The 26,015-nt window shown below is 40.1% G+C and overlaps 1 long non-coding RNA gene across 1 annotated transcript; it reads right to left on the reverse strand.

The window, feature by feature from the left end:
- Nucleotides 1–10,520: 10,520 nt before the first annotated feature.
- Nucleotides 10,521–24,788, reverse strand: LOC138373586 (uncharacterized). Its single transcript, XR_011231210.1, has 4 exons — nucleotides 24,452–24,788; nucleotides 21,418–21,581; nucleotides 20,073–20,171; nucleotides 10,521–12,441 (listed from the first exon to the last, which is right to left on the reverse strand). It is a non-coding gene; the product is annotated as an uncharacterized lncRNA (long non-coding RNA).
- Nucleotides 24,789–26,015: the final 1,227 nt, after the last annotated feature.

A 26,015-nucleotide genomic window follows, 5' to 3' on the forward strand; every position in this document is an offset into this window, starting at 1 on the left:
ATGGCCCTTAATGAATAACGTTTATATATGAGAAGAAACCTATTTTTAATTCACAATACATTAACACTGATAAATGCGTCTTAGGGAATGACCGCTGCTTTAACGAGCCTGTTCTGAGAACAGGTTGCTGCTTTGGAAATAAGACCATGTCTATTATATCTGAGTTCATGTCTGTGACTAACCAGCTTGATGATCAAATCAAAAGACGAGTTGTACAGTCGTGATTGTAGCAAAGGAATCAGACCATAACAGACCATTTTGTTGTTGATGAACTCTCACCAGAGTCAATGTTTCGTAAATGCACCATGAACCGGGGTATAAGGGGACGCAAATGACAGTATAGCAAGAGGAATATTAATATATTGCATTCACAAATATATCCTTGTTAGGTTGACGGATCCTGTGTCTGTATCCTGGTCCACGTATCCTTGATAGACCACCCTCCCTGTCGGCCTACAGGAAGGCAGGTATAGTGCCTGACAGTAGACAAGGTAGAACAGCAGAACAAGGTATAGTGTCGGTTGGGATACCTGCAGGAATGTCGAATTTCGCTGAATTACCCGATACATTTGTCGTACTAATCACTCGCGAGGGAAGACTATGACAAGATCACCTTAGAGAAACTTATCTCTAGGCTTTTACCAAGAAGATAATTGCTCGAAATATTATCTTCTGATGAAAACAGTAGCGACTGAAAAGTTTGTGTCCATCTTATTGTAGTGACTCTCTAGCCCTGCTCGCTATCGAGACAATCTTGCATGCTTCATCTCAAGTCATCTGATCATGAATTCTCCTTTTGACAACACACACTAATTGTTGGTGGTGGTTTTAAGATAGAGCGAAGTACAAGTGGGTGGTGTGGTGAGCTGGCTGGTGTGGGCAGCTGGGTGGTGTGGGCAGCTGGGTGGAATCCTCGGCTTGCACAGGCCGCTAACGAGGTCCTGAAGATTGCTAGCTGTTTGCAGACGTGGTTAGAGCCATCATTAGCTAATTTGTTTGCAGTGGCACTGAGGCCAGAGGCACAGTGCCACATGTTCGTCTTATCTTAGTTTGTTTCTACGAATTTTTCAGAACACACGCGAGGCTTTAGTGAACAGCTGAACAATCACCAGCCAGTGTCTAATAATACACTCACATCCCCAGGAATACATCCCTTAGAATACATCCCTGTGGCCACACCCGTGAATGGGAATCAAAAGTCACATCCCCAATATTAAGTTGCATTTTAAGATAAATCATTTAAGAAATTTAACGCAACAGAGCTACGTTCGATTTATAATGAAATCACGACGATTCTGCCTTTTCTTCAATGCATTGTTGCATAAATTCAAGGAAAGCCGTAAAATATGGCGTTTTAGGGTGTTGTGGCTGCAGGGGTATCCATAAAACAATCATCATTAGCCTATCTCAGAAACGTTGATGACTGAAGCAGAGAATGGTAATACAGTCATGAAGGATTCTGGACCAGATTGTGTGGGGTTATCTATCTTGAGATGATTTCGGGGCTTTAGTGTCCCCGCGGCCCGGTCCTCGACCAGGCCTCCACCCCCCAGGAAGCAGCCCGCGACAGCTGACTAACACCCAGGTACCTATTTTACTGCTAGGTAACAGGGGCATAGGGTGAAAGAAACTCTGCCCATTGTTTCTCGCCGGCGCCCGGGATCGAACCCGGGACCACAGGATCACAAGTCCGCTCGGCCGACCGGCTGTGTGGGGGCAAATTTTTGTCCCCACACAAGTCGATTTAGTTTTTCAAAGATTGATTGATAGATGAAGATTAAGCCACCCAAGAGGTGGCACGGGCATGAATAGCCCGTAAGTGGTGGCCCTTTCGAGCCATTACCAGTATCAAAAGATGATACTGGAGATCTGTGGAGGCGCAACTGCACCCTGCGTGACGGGAGATGTCTCCCGGACCAAATGGTGACCAAATGGTGAGTTTTTCAAAACCTTAATAGCATATATATAGCCCTCCACCAATATATATGTATATACAATTTGCAAGCATGCATAAGCCATCCCCAGCGTATACAATCATTATAGTTATACATATAGTGCTGCAGTTATACATACGCCGCATCAGTATTTATGATGGATCATTGTCATACATCAACCAGACCTCTGGTAAATATTTAATCCACCAACTTCAAAACAAATGTATACGAGGATCGAGTCGTACAGTGGTCTTTGTTCTTGACTCGCAGTCGGGGATCCTGGGTTCGATCCCCGGGAGAGGCCAGGAATCGCTGGGTAAGTTTCCTTTCACCTGATGCACCTGTTAATCCAGCAGGAAGTTGGTACCCGGGAGAAAGGCAATTTTTGTAGGTTATTGTTGTTGTTTAAGATTCGCTATCTGGAACAAAAAAGTCCCAAGCAGCACGGGCTATGGTGATCCCGTATTTTGTAGGTTACATACTGGTGAAGGTCAGTAGTTTGACCTAAGGGTGAGGGGGGGGGCTCGATAAAGGTTTCCTGAAAGTTTTGGAAACCATCTCCATCCACAACATTAAGTTTAGCATTGCCCATTAGGCTGACTAGTTGAATAAGTGGATTTGAGTCTTCCGCATTTTGCATTTTTGAATGATTTAAATATAATTTTATTTTCCCCCTCATTAAATTAACTGGTTACCTTAACTGATTTGCTAACTGTGACTGGCTAGGTGACCAATTAGGCTCTCGGCCGATTGAGTTTGGTTTAACAACGTGTGTGTTTTACAACATGTATCTTGAGGATGGAACCTCGCATGCTGATGGAGGAGTTTACCCACAACACGTCGCCATAGCGTTTACGACCTTCAATGGTTGAATGCTGTTTAATTATGATTATATGAAAACAATTTTTTATGGGGGGAGGGGCTAGCTTTTTGTATAGTGATAGAATGCTTAGATTTTTCTCCCTACAATTTCTGCATGTCAATATTAACCATTCTTGATTCTACTTTCTGTAAACCATTCTCTATTTAAGTTTGTGGTTCAATATATATATATATATATATATATATATATATATATATATATATATATATATATATATATATATATATATATATATATATATATATATATATATAATCGCATTTATCGCACCCAAATTGACCCTTAAGTTACGTCAGGCCTCGTTCGAGGGCCTGACGGCGGAGTGGACAGCGCTTGAAATTCGTAGTCCTAAAGGTCAGGGTTCGATCCCGGTGGAGGCGGAAACAAATGGGCTGAGTTTCTTTCACCCTGATGTCCCCTGTTACCTAGCAGTAAATAGTACCTGGGAGTTAGACAGCTGCTACGGGCTGCTTCCTGGGGGGTGTGTAACAAAAAGGAGGCCTGGTCGAGGCCCGGGCCGCGGGGACGCTAAGCCCTGAAATCATCTCAAGATAGCTTGGTGTATAGTTATGAATTAGTGCCGAGTGCTAGCTTGCGGTGCTAACTTGCTATATGGGGCGCTAACCTGGCTTTAAGTGCTAGCATTTATCGCTAACATAGTGTATTGGGACGGTACAGGGTGCTAACCCAGGTCTAGGGGTTTCTAACTGCTCTGCTAGCTTTCTGTATGATGATTGATGAAGATTAAGCCACCCAAAAGGTGGCACGGGCATGAATAGCCCGTAAGTGTTGGCCCCTTTTGAGCCATTACCAGTATCAAGAGCTGATACTGGAGATCTGTGGAGGTGCGACTGCACCCTGCGTGACGGGAGATGTCTCCCGTTCTGTATGATATACATCCCATCCTAAAATTATTGTTTTAGGATGGGTTGTGCCCAACCATTTCTGTCCCACCCGGGATTCGAACCCGGAATTCTCGAGTGTGCGTCGAGAACGAACCAGACTCTACTATACCGGAATATCAGCAATCTCAATATAAACAGTCTCCGTGGTGTAGTAGTAAGACACTCGCCTGGCGTTCCGCGAGCGCTATGTCATGGGTTCGTATCCTGGCCGGGGAGGATTTACTGGGCGCAATTCCTTAACTGTAGCCTCTGTTTAACGCAACAGTAAAATGTGTACTTGGATGAAAAAACGATTCTTCGCGGCAGGGGATCGTATTCCAGGGACCATAGGATTAAGGACTTGCCCGAAACGCTACGCGTACTAGTGGCTGTACAAGAATGTAACAACTCTTGTATATATCTCAAAAAAAAAAAAAAAAAAAAAAAAAAAAAAAAAAAAAATATATATATCAAGTTTGTCCTACATTGCCCCAAAAGCAAAATAATCGCGTATCGAAGTACATCGTTTATTGGAAAACGCTGAAGTAATTGAATTTACACACCAACCTCGCCTATCGTTAAGCCACTTGCTGGACAGGTGGTCAACGCGCTCTGAATTTAAAAGGAACGTGATTATTTACGTATTGAAGGAATGAAAGGAATGTAGTTGATTAAAAAAAGGACAGAATATTTAAAAAAAAGTCTAATGTTTACTCAAGGACAGGTGTATATACCTGAGCTATGCAGGTGTCAATAAAAATTATGTGAATAGCTCTCATGACGTGTAAATATCTTGTTAGTAAACATATAAAATTGACTAAAGGTAAATAATCATAATAATAATAAGCATATAAAACTACCAATAATAATAAATATAAAAAAATGGGTGAAAAACAACTCCAGAAGAGAGTGTTAAAATCAAGACGAAAAGGGGAAAAGAAGTTAAAAATAAGAAGAGAGGTAGAGTGGAAGAATGACAAGAAGTGTGAAAAGAACTTCACGCGAGTGTGTGCAGGCAAGCCCAGAATATCTCGATAAATACCTCAAACAATATTATACACCGCTCTCTGAGGCCTTCTGCCATCTCCATTTATGAGTAAATACACATTAATCGTCATGGAATGTCAGCGAAAACAAGAAAGAGTCTAGATTTGTTTATTTTAAAAATACAATAGTTTACGTCAACCTATAATTTTTTTTATTATTTATGAAAGAAAACGATTCTCAAACCGAAGTAGTTTAGAGATAACTTAAGAAAAATAATATGATTCGTATCACTAAACGCGGGATCGCTGCATTGTTTCAGAAGGCTAAGTATATTATACTTAGTATATAAGTATAAGTATCATATACCTTTGCCTCACGGGGGGCCAAAGATACATGATCAACCAGGCTGTGAATCATATGTCAGGCTTCGAGCAGCCACGTCCTGCATCCTGGTTGACCAGTCCACCAACCAGGAGGCCTGGCCAGAGACCGGGCCACGGGGACGTTACCCCGAAAACAACGCAAGGTAAGGCAAAGATTAGGAAAGGGGGTCTTGGGGTGTGTCCGAAATATTGAATAAGAGTTGGACATAATTCCCGTTGTCGGTGACTGGAAGTCTGCATTTAGGCTTATTGAGGTCCCTCACCCGGCCAGGACGCAAGCTACAATAGTTGCTTAAATCAAGGATACTGATTTACAGCTTGATGAACACAGGCATCAATAATAATAATAATAATAATAATAATAATAATAATAATAATAATAATAATAATAATAATAATAATAATAATAATAATTTTTATTTAGGTAAGGTACATAAAGAGATTTTACAAAGTTTGTTGGCTTTATAGATAGAGCTAGTACATACAATGCCTAAAGCCACTATTACGCAAAGCGTTTCGGGCAGGAAAAACATTAATGACTAAAGCTTAAAACTAATGGGTAAAAAGAATAAGATGTGTTGAGTACAAATAAAAATAGAGGTAAAAGAGGGGGGAACATTGTTGAAAAAGCAGCACAAATACAATTACAAATTATTACAGAAAATTACATTCAAACAGCGTTGATTTGAAAAAAAAAAAAAAACATACATGGGTTGACAACAGAGGGGTAAGGTGGGTTACAAGGAATTTATTAGGTATAGCTTCGTTTTTAACTTAAACTGGTTGAGAGAGGTACAGTCTTTAACATGGTTGGGAAGGTCATTCCACATTCTGGGCCCCTTGATTTGTAGAGCATTTCTGGTTTGATTAAGTCGTACTCTAGGAATATCAAAACTGTATTTATTTCTGGTGTGGTGCTCATGGGTTCTGTTACAACCTTCTATGAAGCTTTTGAGATCAGGATTGGCATTATAGTTTAGCGTTTTATATATGTATAGTACACATAAGAGAATGTGCAGTGACTTAATGTCTAACATATTCAGAGATTTGAGTAGGGGTACCGAGTGATGTCTGGGGCCAGAATTGGATATTGTCCTAATAGCAGCTTTGTGTTGAGTAATTAGAGGACGTAAGTGATCAGATAAATGTCGAACATTTTTGGCCCATTCAGAGATCGAACCAGAGATCGTAGATTATGAGTCGAGGACGTAGACCACTGTACAGCACTACAGTAGAAAGGGTGTGTACAAAGCTGTATGGTAATGTTCCGAACCTTAATGGAATCTGACCCATATATCAATCAGGTCAACCCATGTGTTGCGTTTCCAAAAGGGTCGCCCATGTTAGAATCGGTGAACGCCCTAGTAATATTGTTGAAAACATCCTAATAACTTATTAAACCAAAGGTCTTTTCATGTCAGAAGAACGGCAGAAACTGGATCTATATATGAAAACTCTTTCAGGACAAAATTTAAAGTAAAACTAAAGATATTTGTAGTTGTATAAAAGTTGCATTTTTCATCGGTCGTAGAGCCGGAAATCCGCAATATTCATCTCAGAACAATGCTTATTTCACGCAGAATCGTTAATAAACGTAAGATTTTTATACGTCTCAAGAAAGATAGAAACATAATCTTCATTTTAAATGCCTTACCATGGGCATATTTGTATTTAAAGCGAAGATACGTGTATTTTTCTAATCGGCGAGCTCCGATCCCGCACAGATCGAGCAACGGAGTAACTCTCTCTCAGAACAATGTTTATTTCACGTAAATTCGTTAATAAACGCAAATGTTTTTATATGTGTTGAGAAAGATAGAAATATAAGCTTCATTTTAAATACTTTACCATAGATATATATAAAGTTCTAATGAAGATACATGTGTTTTAATAATCGCCGAGCTCCGACCCCGCACAGACTAATCGACAGAGCAACTCTCTCTCAGAACAATGCTTATTTCACGTAAATTCATTAATAAACACATATGTTTTATGTCTCAAGAAAGATAGAAATATAAGCTTCATTTTAAATACTTTAACATAGACATATATAAAGCTCAAGTGAAGATACATACGTTTTTATAGTGGCATTCAGTAGCTTATCGGTCATGGAATGCAGAAGCCTACGCACTTGCCAATATAGTGTGTAATTAACAAAGATACGCTTATAAAGCCTAAAATATTATATGCCTTCAGAAAGACAGAGATATGCTCGTTATTGTGAGTGCACCAAAGGAAATCTATCTTGTTGGAGGACAAAGATATATCAATTCTAAAATAAGTTTCGACTCTCGCTCGGGCGAGAGATAGCGCGACTCTCGCCCCATCTATTGGAGATTCTGTTCACCTAATGACCCAAAGCTACTCAAAGCCTCCTAGCATTACTTAAATAATGAAGAAATATGGTATATTTATTCACTATGATGTTGGTGCTTAATGCAGAACACGAGAAAACATATATTTAATATAAAATAATATACTTCCATTATGAAATAAGTAAATATGTGGCCTCATAGGAAGTCAACGGTCCAGGTGTCAATGTTGTGGAGCGACTTATCCAAGATATATTGTTGTCTGGAAAGTGTTTGTTGGCATATCAACCTTCTGTACACAGTGATCCAGTCGTCGCACTTCTCTCCTTAAATGATCGCAAATTTAGTTTATTATATTAACAAGTAGAATACGTATTTCTAATAATATCTAACATAACTAGCCAGAAAATATTTAAGACTTATTGAAAAATACATGTCTGGAAGTTAAATCGACTTCATAGAACAATAGTGTTGGTCTATACTAATCGTTATTCGTTAGTATGCGTTCGCTACTTAAAACATTTACTGTACTGATGTAAAATCTCCCATGTCTCTTCGCACATGGAACACCGAACCTTACACACTCTCTGATATATTGTTTAATTAATAGAGATTCACTAATAAAGCTTATAATTGTATATGTTATCAAAAAGGCATAGATAAAGTCGTTCTTACGTTTTAGTCACAGAGAATAGATATTAGTAAAGTTCATTTTATTCAGGAAAGTACATAAATAGTCAATTTACAAACATAATATTGGATTTATAGATAGAGCTAGTACATACAATACCTAAAGCCACTAGTACGCATAGCGTTTCGGGCATATTATTGAGAGAGGAAAGATATTTATATTTAAACTATTTTTTTTTTTTACCGACGCTCTCCCTATTGATGAGAACTACAACCTAATGAAGATAAATGTTAATTTTATGTAGATACTGTAATAAACGAAAGTTTTTAATGTCATCTGCGAAGCAGAAATATAGGCAAATTTTAAATCCCTTGTCATAAATATAACTGAAGTGAAAGCAAAGATATATGCATTTTGATAGTTGAGCCACAGAGATATTAGAAAGAATTTTTTCAGTGTCAGAGTAGTTAACAAATGGAATGTATTAAGCAGTGATGTGGTGGAGGCTGACTCCATACACAATTTCTAATGTAGATGTGATAGAGCCCAATAGGCTCAGGAACCTGCATGTACACCTGTTGATTGACGGTTGAGAGTCGGGACCAAAGAACCAAAGAACCAAAGCTCAACCTCTGCAAGCACAAATTAGGTGAGTACAACTAGGTGAATACAGCTGAGGGGCGGGACCAAACAGCTGAAGCTCAATTCCCTACGCATAACTAGGCGAGTCCATAGGAATTACCGTTTGTCCTGGCGCCATCTATGTTTTGACAGCAGTACTACTAATGTTCCCACGTTATGTGATGATCGCTATACGGGTGTTAGGGTCAGTTGCTCTTCTATATATGTTTATGGACAACGTAGGTGATTTGAGGCAATTTGCGGCCAGAGTGAAATAGTATCCACGCGGTGAGAAATGGAGGAGGATATATACTGCTGTGTACTCGACCAGCGGGTGAGAGGTAAGTTATATAGAACAATTATGGGGAATAGATGGGTTATTTTAAGCGTAGAATGTCGGGTAACCGGTAACTACACAGATGGGGTAGTGTTTTTTTAAGTCTTTATTTACTAAAGTGGAACATTACATTATGCCTTTAGCTGAACAAGTCTACTGGTGGGGGAAGTAGACGGGTTTTATGAAAGTATTTTACCTAAATATTTGTATTTGGTTAACTAGTTCAGCCGTTACTAGGGAGGGTGTTCCTTTAATCTAATCTAAAAATTCTAGCCGGACAAAGTGATTAAATAAAGAAATTGAATAGAACGAAGTTGTTTGCCAGGATGCTTAACATTTAGTTTAGTTCACTTACTATGCAGCCCATGCTTAAAGAATGCAAGTTTATCATATTGAATTTACCGTAGTTTTGCTGCATTTAATATACCGTTTTTACATTATTTAATGTCGGGTAAAGGCCGGTCGTGGAAAGTTCCTAATATAGCAAGTTTTAAAGGAAAAGTTTGAGTTAACTTTAACGCTTAAGTTAGTGACCAATTAGCTTAGTCTATTGTGAGGAAAGTTACTAGAATCTAACATTGCAAGTGCCATTTTTCTACTCTTTTTGAGAAACATGACTAGATACATGAATAGCATAGTTTTATTACTAAATGTTCATGGATTAAATTGGATAGTTGAGGAAATGGTGATAAAGTTTGTGATTTTGTGTACCTTGACTTCAGCAGAGATTTTGATAGTGGCGCAAAATTGATAGGGGCTCGGATCATTGGGAATGCTGACTGAAGTTGATTAGGTCATGGCTATACCAAAGAAAATTAGTATAAATGGGGTTAAGTTGGGAGAAGTGTTGTAAGTAGTGCCTAAAAGCTCTCCTTGGACCTCGGTTATTCGCAAGATTATGGTTTAGACTGCAATAGTTTCAGAATTGGCAAATAAAAAATACCGATGCCCTATATAGTTTTGAAATGGTTAAGACTACCAGATGCAGTTTAATGCTGACAAATGTAAGGTTTGGGGGCTAGATAAAGATGAGATAGATGTTGTAGATTGTTAAGAGTATTAAATTTTTTGCAGGTGGTAAATTCTCCCCGAGCTGGCACTGCTCTCCAGCCTGGGATGTTGATTGGTTAGTCTTCAACTGCCTCCCAACATGGTAGTGAGGTCCTGAGCTGACATGCAGTGAGGAACGTGGAAAGCTTCCTGAATTGGCACATGGTATGCCTCCCTTTCAAACCAGCAGCTGGCACAAATGTTCCAGCTAACATCAGAATAGTGGATGAAGCCCACACTAAAATGTAAGTGGTACAGTAAATGGACACCCCCCTCCCTTTTGACACTGAACAGTTGGGAGGAAGTGGGGGGGGGGGGGGGGGAGAAAGTGTGGCTTATAGTTCTATTGCTACAGAATCTTTTGCCATAAGCCAGTGGCAGTGCCTATTGGCACTTGCTATTCAGAATCTCCCCCTTACATAGTTAATTAAAAACGAAATGCTTTAGACAAGCTCAACTTTTGAAGGGGAAATAAAGATGGGACAACAAGATACTTAGTGTTTTTAGTTTAGTTCATTTATTATGCACCCTATACCCATCTTGTGGGTGGTAGTGGAAAGGGTTACAGAGGCACATAATGGGCTCAGGGACTGAACCCCACAATTCATTTAGCTAAGTTACAAAATTCAATATGTCATCACATCAACAATGGGTTCGAGATCGACCTCAAGTACAGGTTCTAAATTAAGCAACTGACATATGTGGAGAGCTAGTGTCAAAGTTTATATGCTTGTCCTGCACACTGCCCCCCATCCAGTGGGCAGTGGTGGATAGGTTACTACTTAGTGTGCCATTTAAAATGGCAACTGTTAAACTGGTGGTACAGGTATGAACAAAATAACATTGCTATGCAAATAACTTTTTAGTAATATTTACTGTTCACATGACAGGTTGTGGAAGGTCCTGGCAACAAAGAGCTGCAGGAAAATACTTGCAGATCTACAGTAAGTAGTGTTGTGTACATTGGAATTAGAGGGTAGAAGTTAATTGCTAAAAACCTATTAAATATTAGGGTATGGAAGTCTAGGCTTAGGCTAGTGGGTACCATATCTGCAAGTTTAGTCCTTTCAGGAATGTATTGAATAGAATGGTATGTTGAAATTGTGAAAATTGTAATGTGGGGCATTAGATCTTAAACAGCATAGTTGAGGGTGTTTTATTAATACTTTTAATGAAATATAAATCTTGTTTAGTTAACATTAAATGTTTGTTAAATGAGCTTTAATCTATAAATGTATAACACTTAAGGGCCATCATGAGTCAAAGTTAATGGCAGGAAAAGTTTTGTTCTAAGAGATGGTATTTTTCCCTTGAAAGTAAAAAAAATAATCAATGTTTAGTTTAGCTTGGTTTTTAAATTTATATAGTTTTCCAGAATGTGGTTTGGAAAGTCCAGAAGTCCCTCTGTCAGTTGGAAGAGTTCATCGGTTAAACAGAATCAGGTGAGTTGTAGGTTAATCTGAATAGATTTGCATAAGTAAAAAAAAATAGTAATAACTTAAACAATATAGCATTGGCTAAAGATAAATGTAATTTGCCATTGAAGTGCAGTTGTGGATAGTTTCTCAAATGACATTTACTGAAACTTGGCAAATTGATGCCATATATATTTATATTGCTAAATTAGATCTTTACTACTGCTACTAGAATGTGTAGGAAAGGTAAATTCCTTAAAGAAATTTGTTCTATTTGAATTTGTGAAGTAAAGCAAGATTGGCTTTAAATCTGATATTAATTTGTTGAAATATTTTTCAGGTGATTATGATGCATGGACTGGCTTGGAGTGAGGCACCTTTACTCTGCAAAAGGGGGTGAGTTTGAATTTGATGTTTTAGCTATATCAATGACCTAATCTTAATTCTTGTATCTAGTCCATTTATAGGTGTGTAACCATGTCCTACTGTTACAACCCACAGGGGATGATGCAGTTTGTACTGATCCTACCCCATTTCATAAAAGGGGACCAGGCAGTCCTGCAGACTTCCCTGGCTTGGCTTTTTCAGAGCTTTGCTCTACTACCCATCTAATAGATGGACTAGATTTGCATAGGTGTAGGGACCCTTAACAATGGTTACATTGTTAATTCTCACAGGGCTTGTTTGCTGAATGGGTGGATGCATCTAAAACTTTAGTGCCTGGCATGGATTGTACAGTGCTTTCAGTAAAGCATATGTACCATGTGTGGATGGCACTAAAGTGGTGGATGTAATGCACCCATTCAGGGAACAAGCTCTGCACCAAAACCAGAGGAAGGGATAGGTCTTGCGGAGCCTATCTTAAAAGATAGGATGTTAGGATTTTTTGTGCTTATTATTAGGCATTGGTGATAATAAAAGAAGTGTCCCTGTTTAATGTTTTTTCTTTTACAGGTGATTGTCTCTGGAGTTATCTTTGCCTTTTGGATCTTCTGTCCCACAACCTGAAACAGTAATAAATATTAGATGTATTATAAATACTATATGTAAAACTTATTAAACAAAACACTTTTAATGAAACTACTTTATATACCTTATCCTGAAATTATGCTGGAAATTATTGTTTACTACTATTGATGCAATGTTTAAACATCTGAAATTTTTTTACTTTGAAAATAAATACTTGGTAAAATTTACACCTATTTGTAACTTGTTACATAGGTGCATGCAAAATGCATTGAAAAGATGTAAAAGTGGACTACCTATTAAATTTACATAAACTAACAAATATTGCAAATTAGTCTGAAATATTAAAGTGGAAAAAACTTTAGTCAATATTTTAGTTTTCATATTTGAAAGAATTTAAAGCTATGCAATACCTTAGCTTTGTACAAATTATAATTAAATTAACTAAAGATCATTGTTAAATTTACAAAACATTAGAAAAGTGACACTGAAGCATCTATACAACATGGTTTTCACAAAGTCTTTGGTAACTTAAATTTAATCAAAGCTCTTAAATGATTTGTCTGCCAAACTTCAGATATTCTGAAATATTTTACCTAGATTAAAACCATCATTGTTTGAAAGGGCAAAACAGATTACTGTCAATTAGTTTGACCTAACATCTGCAAGGTCCTGAAGGAATGGAATTTTTTTTGTAAAACTGTTTGCTAAAAACAAACCCTGCATAATGAACCTGCTCATTTTTTTTAGAAATGGTAATTGCAACATTACCAAAGGCCATTGTTTTAATAGCCAAAGTACCAAATGAAAGACCAAGAAGCAACAAACAGGTACATGGTAGAAAGGACAAAAGAATGGTTACGAGGACCCTTTCATTTGTTAAAGAAATGACTGGGGGAAAAATGCTGTCATACCACAAGGGGTCTTAACCCTTGTCATATACATCACTGACATTAATCTAAATATTACCAACCACAAAAATTGCTGATAACATGTTATAAAAAAGATAAAGAATATAATATTGAGGCCTTAATGCAGATCTCTAACTCTACAAATAGTAACAAGACTGGCAATTTCTTAATATAAAACAGAAAAAAATCCAAGACCTTGCACGTGAGCCAGAACAATCCATATCACAACTACCACATTAAAATGAAACAACAATGAAGGTAAGGTAATTACCAAAAGAACGCACCAAAGTGCGAAACAATCAGAGGGCGCTAAATATCACCAAGAATGCCAATACGAGAACAAAAACGCATAAGGCGAACGATATCAAAAGTATCCGATTCACCTAGAATTCTATCGAGGGACAAGTGAATGCGAGGGACGGTCGGAAAGCAAGACACACGCTCGTCCTGGAAGTCAGGACATTCAACAAGGATATGCACAACTGTAAGAGGGACAACGCAATTCGGACAATAAGGAGCAGGGCGGCGCTCCATTAAGTGACCGTGGGTTAAGCGGGTATGACCAACCCACAGCCGTGCCAAAGCAGTGTCCCACCGCCGGTTACGGTGGTAGGAGGAAGGCCACGGGGACACACTAAGTTTGAGAGTACGCAGCTTGTTACCAACCACAGAGGACCAACAACCCTGCCAATGGGGAAGAATGAATAACAGGATAAAAGTCGGAATAAGGAATACCTTTACGGGAGATGGGACAAGAACGGATAGCTTCCTTAGCGGCAGCATCCGCACGCTCATTGAAACACCAATATGGCTGGGAACCCACCAAAACTCTACTGATTTAAATTTACTAGAAATAAGAAACAGCCAATGTTGAATCTCAATGACCACCGGATGGACAGGATTAAAGGACCCTAGAGCCATGAGGGCACTACGAGAATCAACTACAACCACAAAGGAGGAATGAGAATGAGAAAGCAAGAGACGAAGAGCATAGAGAATAGCATAAAGTTCTGCCGTAAAGACGCTAGCCTCCAAAGGGAGGCGACACATGTAAGTACGGTCAGGAAAAACAACAGAGTAGCCCACACCATCCGCAGACTTAGACCCATCAGGGAAGATGGAAATAGAGTGGGAGTGCGAAGAAAAGTGCTCAAGGAAGAGGCTTTTCAGAATTGTAGGAGGGGTAAAGGCTTTAGTAATACAAGTCAAGGACGTACAAAACTTGGGAAGGGGGACTCTCCACGGAGGTAATGAAGGAACAATACTAGGAGAAACATTAGAAATATGAACAGAAAGAGAATCCTGTAAGCGAGATAACTGGACAGAAAGTGGGAGACAATGAAGAGGAACAGGAACCACAGGAGGAGGAAAAGTCAATGCACGACAGAGGCGAGAGGAAGGATGTTGGAAGGACCGCGCAAGATAGCGAAGACAGTAGCGATCACGGCAGTCCTGAAGAGAGAGAAAGCCAGTGTCAACATACAAACTAAGGGCGGGAGTCGAACGAAAGCCACCAGAGCCGAGACACAACCCAGTATGGTGCAAAGCATCAAGATGGTGAAGAGTAGAAGGAGAAGCAGAAGAGTATGCAGGGCAACCATAATTGAGTTTAGACAAGACGAGAGAGGAGTGCAAATAGAGGAGCGTGCGCCTATCCGCTCCCCAAGAAGTATGGGACATAACCTTAAGGAGGTTAAGGGCCTTAGAGCATTCAACTCGGAGGCAAGAAATATGGGCTGACCAAGACAAACGAATGTCAAAGACTAACCCCAAAAGCTTCGCGGAATCCCTGTACACAATGAGATGACCATAAAGCAACAACAATGAAGTAAAGGTCCTTTCAGTAAGAATCTATCATTCACTGAAAGTTGCTGTAGTTAAAAATAAAAGAAAATACAAGTCCCTAGAAATAAACAAGCAACCTTTTTGACTAAGGAAAAGAAGGTAGTTATTCTACTGTATAAATCTAAGTATTCACTTAGATAACTGTATCCAAGCATAGAGGTTCCCCCCCCCCACCCTTACCTTTCAGAAAAACATCTACAGTACTTTCGAAAAAGTTTAACATTGGCCAACAAAAATGATTCCAGAACTTAATTGCCTAATACCAGGAACAACTGAGAGCCATGACAAACACTGCAACCCTCTCCTACCCCCAAGTCTTATGCTATTTATGATCCAAGGTAATTTGACATACTATACTGTACTTCCTACAGACGAGTCTAGTGAGAGGGTGATCTCCTGGCGATTAAATTGAAGCACGATACAGGTGTCAACGAACATCAGTCAGCCCACTTGTCAGCACAGTGGATAACTAATGACATCATAATCTGCAGTGTTGTATGCCTCCCTGTGGCCATTTAAATCAATAAAACACAGGGTTGTGGCAATGTTTACAGCATAAGGCAAGGTATAGAGGAATCCTGGAATGCCATGTAATGTGTAGTCCTTGAATGTGCTTTAGACAACCAAATTGAATAACAACATTTCTGGTGTTCGGCTATATAATCCGAGTTTCTCATTCGGTATAATGTTTTAAACCTAAATAAGAATTCACTTTAAAGGTCAATTTATTTGGAAAGTGCTAACCAGATTCCAAATTACTGAGCTCTGAAAGTACTACAAGGCAAGTTTAACCGAATGAGTGTTTGCCTATCCATACCCCCATGAGGTATGTGACAACACTGAATAAAGAAAGGGTCTTTGAGCATTCACCGTGCAGGTATTTGACATGACCAATATAGCCAAGTGTTAAAGATCATTCTAAGCAGTTCTGCACAATCCATATACTATCAATTAATATAATTGTACAATGGTGCTTGGTGGATGATATTTCCTATTAAAACTCATTGGACAACTGTTTGTATTAGACATTTTAAACCTACAAATGGTAGCCCTAGATATCGCACTACAGTATTAATTACAAGATGAACAATGTAAAATCAATACCACAACAGCAAAGGATGACGGCTTTTCAACAACCGACAAACACGCAGGTCTAACACCAGCCATCCCGAGAGAGGACGTCCCAAGCATGTACACCCCACAACTTTACATCACCTTTGCTACCTCACGCGAGCACGCAACAGCATGAGGATGCCATACTCCCAAACCAACTCCATGCACTTTGAGGCTTTAACAACTCAACATTTAAAAAGTTGATTTAAAAAATCAAACTCCTGAATTTTTCCCTAATTAAATTTACTAGGGAAATGCACACCAAGCCATGAAACTTACAATGAAGATGAACAAACTACACACAACTGTCACCAAACTTCCACATACCACCCCCCTCTCACTCCTGCCCTCCCTCCTTAGGTGCTCTGATTGGCTGAGCACCTGAGCCACCACCACTCACCTCTTGTTGTGAGAGCCTAAAGCATGTTTGGTTGCACTTTAAAAGTTCCCGAGTGTACTCGCCTAATTGTGAGTACCGCCTGCCCGGTTCACCATTTTGTTTTTCAATCTACCTCAATTTACCCCTTTACAGTCAAATATTATGCAAACTTCTGTTTAAGACTTGTCCCTTCTTAACTTAAATAACTGCTTTGGCCATCTGCAATCTTTCTAGGTGGGTAAAAATGACTCTTGAGGCCAGAAAGGACTTATCAGACGGCGATCATAACAATACGGTACACACACAAAATCACAACCTGATATACACCAAGCAGAAAATCCACTGGAGCTGTGAGGCGACGTAAACCCTTGCCCAAGGCACTGGCAGCTGCATACTCTACCACAGTATATTACTGACTTTGTAAAAGTCTTACAACTGGATTTCCCCATAAATCACAGCAAGTTTTGAGGCCCCTCCTTGAGTCAACGTCTTACGTAAGACCTACAAGCACTCAGGTGAAGGCTGAAGCAGTTCAACACCATACGCCCCAACTTCAAATACACAGTTGAGAGGCGGGACCAAAACGTGATTTTCTGTGTGTGCCTGAAGTTGGGGCATACGGTCTTGCTTCACCCTTCACTTTACCCTTCACCGGCGTACTTCAGGGGTTTTATTTAATACTTGGACTGGCTTCAGTAGGGCCTCCAGACTTTCTGTGGCTTCACAAGTGTCACGTGAATCCCCTGCATAGCAGTGGAACTGCCTTTTCCCTTCACCTTCAATGCCTCTGCACTGGAAGTATACATGTACACCAGCCCAGAAGAGTCATCAGTCCTGCCACCTCTCCATACCCCCCAGGGCCTGGCACGGCCTGGTACGACTCAGAGGCAAGCCGGGCGCCACTGCTAACTGGCAGTTTGTCCCCACAAACAAGCAGTTAGCCGCCTTCAACTGACAGTGGTACAGCTCAACACAAAGGCACCGCCAGCCACAACGAGCAGTTTGCTAGTTGACCAGATGTCCACCTCGTGTTGACACTGGATGAGTCATCACCGCCGGACTATATAAAGAGCGCTGCCTCCCTGGAGAGGCAATCTCTCCCTTAGTGCTCTAGGATCACCTTGGTGTCTCTAACCCGTCGTCCACTTCCAGCCAACATCATGTGACTGATGCCATGGTGGTATGGTAGCTATCTTCAGAACACCAGTATATCTTCATACTTTTATTCATTGCTTATAGTTTATTTTTTGCATTTAAGGTCATACTAACTTGTTCACCTTTGCATTACATGATAGTCAAGTATTGTCATGTGTTATTTTTGTTCATTACTATTTCAGTAAATTGTTTAATTATTTATTTGATAATTTTCATTTGTTTCCACCTGCAACTTACACACTGCAAGGTCAATAGCAGCATTTCTTTCATTTATGTGAGGGAGAGCCATACCATCTTGGTTCAGTATAGCTGTGATACCATAACCCGTCACACAAGATATCCAGTTGTAAGACTTTTACCATCAGTGGTGGTAGAGTATGCAACTGGCAATGCCTTTGTTACAGGTTCGCTTCATCTCACAGCCCCAGTGGATTTTCTCACACATTTGAATACATGAAACAACTTTATTTAATACATTCCAAACCAAAGTACTGTACAGTACAGTAATTATCAAACCATCAAATGTGTGGGATAATCATAGTGCGCTAAATATCACTAACGTCACCAATACAAGAACAAAAACGCATACGGTGAACAATATCAAAGGTATTGAATTTACCAAGAATTTTATCGAGGGACAATTGACAGTGAGGGATGGTCGGGAAGCAAGACACGTAAGTCCTGGAAGTCAGGACATGTAGAGACAACGGTTTGGACAATAAGAAGCAGGGCAGCGCTCCATTAAGTGCCCGTGAGTTAAACGTGTATGACCAATATACAACCTCGCCAGAGCCGTTTCCCACCACCGGTTACGGTGGTAGGAGGAAGGCCACGGGAACACACTACTCTTAAGAGCACGCAATTTGTTACCAGTAACAGAAGACCAACAACCCTGACAACGGGCAAGAATGGGGAAATGAATAACTGGGTAAAAGTCATAATAAGGAATACCTTTACGGGAGATGGGACAGGTGCGGATAGCTTCCTTAGCGGCAGTGTCCGCACGCTCATTTAAGAACACACCAATATGGGTGGGAATCCAGCGAAATTCCACTGTCTTAAATCTACTGGAGATAAGAAACAGCCAATGTTGAATTTCAACTACCAAAGGATGGACTGGATTAAAGGATTCTAGAGCCATGAGGGCACTGCAAGTGTCAACTACAAACACAGAGGAGGATTGACAGCGAGAAAAGAGTTGATGAAGAGCATAGAGAATAGCATAAAGTTCTGCCATGAAGATGCTAGTCTCCGGAGGCAGGAGACACAAAGGTGCAGTCAGGAAAAACAACAGAGTAGCCTACACCGTCTGCAGACTTAAGACCCATTGGTGAAGACGGAAATAGAGTGGAAGTGTGAAGAAAAGTGTTCCAGGAAAAGGTGATTTAGAACTGTAGGAGGGGTAAAAGTTTTAGTCATGTGGGTCAAGGCTTACGGAATTTAGGAACGGGGACCCCTCCATAGGGGCAAAGACGGAATGACACGAGGGGAAATATTGGTAACACAAACTGAAAAAGCATTTTGTAAGAGAGACAACCGTACAGAAAGAGATAGGTGGTGAAGGGGAACAGGAACCACAGGATGGGTAAAGGTCAAGGCATGACATAAGCAAGAGTGAGGGTGCTGTAAGGACCGTGCAAGGTGGAGAAGACAGTAGCGATCATGGCGATCCTGTAGAAACAGGACGCCAGTTTCAACATACAGGCTTAGGGTAGGTGTCGAAGGAAAGGTACCAGAGCTGAGCCGTAACCCAGTATGATGCAGTGTGTCCAGATGGTGAAGGGTAGAAGGAGAAGCAGACGAGTAAACAGGGCCATAATCGAGTTTAGACAGAACGAGAGAGGAATGTAAAGAGAGGAGCAGTGTCGATTAGCTCCCCAAGAAGTATGGGACATGACCTAAAGTTAGTTAAGGGCCTTAGAGCATTCAACTCGGACGTAAAAAATATGGGGCGACAAAGACAAACGAGTGTCAAAGATTAGCCCTAAAAGCTTTAGCAGATTCTTTGTACAAAAGGGGATGACCCCTGTTACCTAACAGTAAATAGGTATCTGGGAGTTAGCAGTTACAGGCTGCTTCCTAGGGGGGTGCGTGTGTGGGAGAAAAAAAAATTTAGTAGTTAACCACTGAACTGCTCTGTCTCCAAATAACACCCTGGTGCACAAGAAATAAATTCTTTCCAAAATTTTTTTTTCTCTTCTTATATTGTTAAAATGCAGAGTCTGATCACGGGGAAACTAAACAAAAAATATTGCATGTGACTTACTTTAGCTGCGATGGAGCTGGGAAATTGAGCAAATTATGGGCGCTGAGCGTTGGAGCGATGGGGGTCTGTCGGCCCCGCCACCCCGTGCGACGGCAGTTGCTGCGAATAAAATGTTGCGCAATTATTTTGAAGTTTCTCATTCATTTCTTCTTTTTTTTTGCTGTAATATTATTTAAAAGTGTGTAATTTGTGGAATTTATATAATTCAAAGTATAGAACATCGCTATGCTCAAAATTATGGGCCTCATATATGCGACATATTCTACAATCAAACAGTGTTTTTGCTGTTATTACACTATATACACACATTGTATATACCCATCTACGTATGTATTCACCATAACGATCCACTATGTTGGTATGGTGAGCCCAAAAAACATGAGTGAGCTGCCACACCCTGCCAGTCCTCCCTCCCTCCTCCAACATATTACTCGCCAACATTCCTCCTCCCAAAATACTGTTATTGTGTTTATTACACTATTTACACACGTTATGTATAAGTATGTACATGTTTTATTGATGTACATACGTACATACTTGCCATCTCCTCACCTCTCTCTCTTGCCTACTTAATGCTCTTGCTTCCCTCATCTCATCACAATCGACTTTATAATGGTCCAGGACGGATCGAAATGTCGTCGTCTATTCAATTTCCAGTGTGTGGTTTGGTCAACAATGAAATCTTCATGCAAGATCTTATAAAGAAAACCTCCTAGAACGAGTTTTGCAGATACGAAAGAGTTTAAGGTGAGTAGGGGATGGTTTGAGAAATTTTGAAAAAAGACGTGGTATTCATAGTGTTGTGAGGCATGGTGAGGGTGCCAGCTCAGACAAAGTAGGGGCTGAAAGATTTGTTCGTGATTTTAAAGATTTTGTAGATACTGTATTGATGGATATATTCCACAACAAGTGTTTAATTGTGAGGAGACATGGCTATTCTGGAAAAAATTGCCGAAGAGGACATACGTTACCCAAGAGGAGACATCACTGCCCGGACACAAGCTAACTTGGGCTAACTTGTGTCAGGATAGGCTAACTCTTGTGCTGTGTGGCGATTTGAAAATTAAACCCTTGCTCGTGTATCATTCCGAAAATCCAAGAGTTTTAAAAAATATATAACGTGCAGAAAAACTGTGATGTAGAGTGGTTTGCCCTGCCATCAAAAAATATCTGCAAGAGAAAAGTTTGACACTAAAGGGCCTGCTTCTCGACAATGCTCCTGCTCATCCTCCAGACTTGGAGGATGCATTGTTGGGGCCACTTTTTTTTTTTAGGGATATTCCTGCATGGGCCCTAAGTTTCTGGCTAATGAACCAATGACATGAAGGAGGAGTTTTCAACCTACCTTGTGTTAGGTGTGCAGGGGTCAATAGGCTGTACATAATGTCAGGAGCAAAGGGGGGCGTTTGCCTCTTCAAACACAATTGTGACCATCTTCATCTCTTCGAACTATCCTAAATGCTCTCTTCACCTGTCTGACCAAATTGGATGTCCAGACCACCTTTGAATCTGAAATTGTAAAATTAATAGTGATTTCAGAATATTCAGTCCATTTATACTAACAAAATTATATACAGTATACTGTAATTGAAATTTTACAGAATGATAAAGGCAATTTAGTAACTTTGTTAAAATGCACATGGGGGAAATACATGAAAATAGGTTAATATGGTTTGTAAGGTTGATGGGAAATGTTTATTACATTTATGATTTAAAAGATGTATAGCCCTGATACTCCATCCTGGGTGCATTCCACCAGGTAATGACCACAGCAAAAGTTTTCCACGAGGCTCTATTGTCACACAAACTTTTCACATTTTCAAACTTGATTCATCTTTCCCCCCCCCCCCCTCGTTCCAGGGGTTTTCTTTAAAAGGTCTTCATGCAAATGCCTTGGTTTCTCACAAATGATGGCCTCTGAAATGCTATCACCTGCTAACTCCTTGTTGTGTATCCAAATTAATAAAAACTTTTTAACATCCTCAAGTGTTTGTGTTCTTTGTTTCGGGATTGTTGATATGCCTTTTGCTACTTTAATGTTCATAATGTCCTTTTTCTTAGCAAGTACAGTGCATATTGTTGACATAGATTTGTTGTACTGCCTAGCTAGTTCAACAACCTGTGCACCATTTTGATGTTTATGAATGCTCTCTTGTTTTTCCTCTATGGTCATTCTCACATGTGTTTTCTTGGCTTGAACCTTACCACTGGCTTTCTTGGGACTCATGGCAAGATATATCATAACAAATTTTATGTTCAAATAGCCAAAAATCCCAAAACAAATGTAATGCTTTACAAAGAATTCAGGCGCGATACTTACTAGGCAGGAGACACTGGTAAACTGAGGCGTGATCACCATGCCACCACGCGCTAGGTCAGCCCATACGTATATCAACAAACTCCTTTCCCGAGGCAAAGTTTGTAACCCGATTCAAATTTTTCGAAGAAATTAGGCTCGTAACCCGAAAAGTTCATAAATATTCATTCGTAAGCCGAGGTGTCACTATATATAACTAAAAAATTAAACTCAGGATTACTTTCAACCCCCACCCCTTTTGCTCTACTCCATCGCCACCTACCTTCACCCCCCTCTATGATGTACTCTTCCATAGACACCTACCTTTGCCCCCCTCCTCCCCTCTACTCCTCCATCATCACCTACCTTCACACCCCCTCCCTTCTCCTCCATCGTCACCTTCCTTTCACCCTCCTCTATGATGTACTCTTCCATAGACACCTACGTTCACTGCATATAATGCTCCCCTCTACTCCTCCATCGTCACCTACTTTCACCCCCCCTCCGCTCTACTCCTCCAGGGTCGCAGACAATTTCACGAGCGTGAGAACTACGAGTTCTCTAACTACTCTCACACTCCTACTCTCTCACCAGTGAGGGGGAGGGAGGAAATGAAGGAAGAAAGGTGGGGGAGAGAGAATAGGCAGGGGGGAGGAGGGCCTAGATACATTTCTTCCATATAGATAGGTAGACTGAGGGAGAGCTGCTTGCCAAGAGCCCTATCAGACAGGCTTCCTATTCCTCAACCCTCCCAAATATGCCACATCCTGGTCAGGACAACTTGCTCGATTGTTATTCTTGGTGTGACTCGAGAACTGACCTCGAGGCGGGGCATGGGCATGGATTATCTCCCTGGGGCACGCACCTCCCTGCCCCAGCTCTCTCTCTCACATAATCTATCAAGGGTCTAACATGAGGTCATTGTGCCTACCAGAAGTGTATATGTCCAAGGCTGGCCACCTGTCTGGACCATTCAAATGTATAAACACGTAATTAGTCTATTAAAATTATATATAATGCTACAATTATAAATTAATTTGTTCGTGGTCATTCGTTTATCAGTATTTTAATATGAGGTATATATACGCATGTATGTATACGTTGACGTACACATATATGATTATGTGTATAGAATGATTATGATTATGTGTAATCATATATGATTATATCTAATGGAATGCATTAGTAAGTGATGTGGTGGAGGCTGACTCCATACACAGGTTCAAGTGTAGATATGATAGAGCCCAATAGGCTCAGAAACCTGTACACCTGTTGATTGACGGTTGAGAGGTGGAACTAAAGAGCCAGAGCTCAACCCCAGCAAGCACAATTAGGCGAGTATATGAACGAATGCACATGTACACTTTCAAATGAATTAAGATACCTTGAGATACACAATGACTTAGTTTAAATAGTTTAAACACATTATGGTACTGATTTTGACATGCTGATGTCTGGAAGGGAGAGGGGGTGTGGGGGGTTATTGTCTGAGGTGGAGGACCAGAGGAGGGGGTCAGTGGAAGGATGGTGGCTGGAGGGATGCCATTGTTCTAATGGTTATGAAAACAATTATTGATGGCAGGAATTCAGTGGGTGTGTACTTCACCCGCACCATCACCATACTGTGCCCTGCTACAACCCCCCCCCCCCCACTCCACCCATGCTGTGCGGGGCGTATTACACATTATGGGATAACCGACTGTCTGTCCATTCCTGTCTGCTCGTTATGCTGCCCTTCCTTTTGAAAATTGTCTACTTTATCGACTTCCTTCAAGACCACACGTTAGCCTCTTATCACGCCCTCTTACCACTCTCGGGGAGCCGGCTCTTCTATACAATAGTTACCACTCAGTCCCCAAGGTGAAAGAGTGTCCAGGCATATGACTTGTTACGTGTACTTATTTGCGATTCGTTTGGGCTGTCACGTGTGGTGATTAATGTTGGGTAAGGCTAGGCCAGGTCAGGTCAGACTAGGCCAGGTCAGACTAGGCTAGGTAAGGCTAGGCCAGGTCAGGTCTGGTCAGGTCTGGCTAGGCCAGGTCAGGCCAGGCAGGGTGAGAGAAGTAAAGCGGCAGGTACTTACGTTTCCGAGAAAGTAGCGGCGGTAGTATATTGTTGATTTAGATTCGACGACATCCTGAAGCTAGTAGGTGGCGGCCTCATCGCTCTCGAACGTCTTGTTGTTGTAGGGGATACGAGGCACACCCAATATCCCCCTTACATTGATCACATCGCACACTAATATTTTTACTATTTCGGACACCAGATTTGTCTGTTTCGTATATGTATAATTGTTCAATATTAAAACCACAATAGAATGCTCTAAGTACTTTCGTATATTAATACATCTTCAGAAGGAATGGTTCGCTCTGAAGATGTATTAATATAAGAAAGTACTAAAGGAAATTCCTGTTTCAATTCTTCCTCCGTGGTCTGACACTCTTATTATATATTGTATATACTGAATTATATATACTGAATTATATATATATTATATGCTTATATAATATATACTGAAATATTGTTACATTTAACGTATGAAACAAAGTATATATCTGCATTTTTAATAAAATATAAAACATTAATATTTATCAACGTATCTCTGTGAATTACATAATTTATCAGTATTGTACAGCCTGTGATCTCCACCTGGCTGGCCACTGATACCTAAGTTGCTTTCATGTGTCCGGACACCGGCGATAGGATTGTATTATTTAACTTTAAAGAGAGATAAATTTTTGAAATGTTGTCACATTAACGTCTACATCTTCCTTCCTTCTGACATATAGATTTTAAGGTTAATTAGCATATATGGAAATAAATTACACAATTTATAGGCTGGTGTGAAGGGCTTCACACTCTTAGAGCAAGCCATCAAGAAACTGTACAGTATCAAATGCATATATCTTCGCTTTCACTTCAGTTATATTTATGACAAGTATTTAAAGTGTAGCTTATATTTCTGCCTTTCTGTTGACATAGAAAACTTTCGTTTATTACATTATCTAGATAAAATTAGCATTGATCTTCAAAAGGTTGTAGTTGTAACTTCCATTATAAACAACATTATTATTGCAAACAGTAGGAGTTTCAAAGTCTCATTTGTATGGATACCTTCTCATATAGGTGTTGTCCAGCATGATGACACAAACAAGGCAGCTAAAACTGAATGTGATAAGCCTGAAGTTGAGTGGGATATGGGCATTCCAATCTCTTCTGTCAAAGCCGCAATATTTTAGGAAATTAGGGAAGACAGAAGAGCAGTCACTGACACACAAAAGCCAGAAAGCAAGAGTATAAAGAGCTATGACATGTTTATGTGTCTTTGTAACCTTTTCCACTACCGCCCACAAGATGATATATGGGGTGCATAATTAATGAACTAAACTAAGTAAACATGTTTAGAATCGAGAATTATATGAACGGACAGCATAAAACTTCCACTAGTGTCACAATGACAGTGTGACATTGTAATTGCCAGAATTAGGCTAGGATATCGATATGTATCGCAGGTGGCTGCAGGTAATGAATAGCCCCCAATGGTGAATATTCCAATTGTAAACTATGTGAACAAGAGCTGGGACATACTCACCAACACTATATCTGTGATTGCCCTGTTATAAGTGACTTCAGACCAAATGGTATAA

The sequence above is a fragment of the Procambarus clarkii genome, chromosome 42 (genome assembly GCF_040958095.1).
Source record: "Procambarus clarkii isolate CNS0578487 chromosome 42, FALCON_Pclarkii_2.0, whole genome shotgun sequence".
NCBI classification, from domain to species: Eukaryota; Metazoa; Arthropoda; class Malacostraca; order Decapoda; family Cambaridae; genus Procambarus; species Procambarus clarkii.